The sequence below is a fragment of the Wasmannia auropunctata genome, unplaced genomic scaffold (genome assembly GCF_000956235.1).
Source record: "Wasmannia auropunctata unplaced genomic scaffold, wasmannia.A_1.0 LD336044.1, whole genome shotgun sequence".
Taxonomy (NCBI): domain Eukaryota; kingdom Metazoa; phylum Arthropoda; class Insecta; order Hymenoptera; family Formicidae; genus Wasmannia; species Wasmannia auropunctata.
This window is the reverse complement of record NW_012026846.1, coordinates 12,500-13,428: the sequence shown is the minus strand read 5'-3', so window position 1 is coordinate 13,428 and position 929 is coordinate 12,500.

The window sequence follows — 929 nt, the reverse complement described above, 5'->3', positions numbered from 1 at the left end:
GATGTGTATAAGAGACAGTACTTTTCTATTAATATAAATGTAAAATGATGTTGAATTTGCGATTGACTTTTCTACAATTAAATTGGACACAAATTAAGAATAAGATCAATAAATGTTAATAGAGATTTCATCGAACCTTATTTGCAGTATTCGTTCGGCACCGTGCCGTTTAGCGGTACCCGTCGCGCGCCGGCCGATCGTCGATTTAATGCGCCACACCTGACGGTGCGCTCTTAATGCCTTATGGTTGGACAGTTTCAACAGCTCACTCTTCAAAAACCATTGACACCTCAACATTTTGCTATTAACATTTTCAACTCAGTTTTTCATGAGAAATATGTAGATGCCGGCTCCTCCGGGTGACCTGGATCACCCTGTATATATATATATAGTAAAATTAATTATTACTGCGTTGTTTTCTGTTCCGACATTGATAGAAAATTTTTTTTTTCTCTTGGATAACTTCAAAGTTATGTCCGATAAGTTTTATTAAACACATTTTTATTAGAAAATTTTTTAATATATATTTCACTAAAAAAGATTGATACTTTGGGTATTTTTTTTAAGTAGCAGTTTTCGTTTAACATTATTAACATTATAATCATTTGTAATCAACAAGTATGTCGAAACATGACTAAGAAAAAAAGAATAGGAACGAAGTAACGATTGAAGGAATGAAAGAAAGAGAATTAAAGAGTAAATGAGAAATTGCAATAATGAGTGAGAAAAATTTGTATGTGTATATATGCATATATGTGGCACGTAAACAGTAAAGAAAAATCAAAGTCCAAAATCTTTATATATTATATACATATATGTATATATACAGAGTGTCCCATTTTATATTTAACAGTCAAATATTTGGAAATTGCGAGGTTTGAGAGAAAAATGTTTCAGACAAAAGTTGTAAGGCTTCGAGGGGGACATAA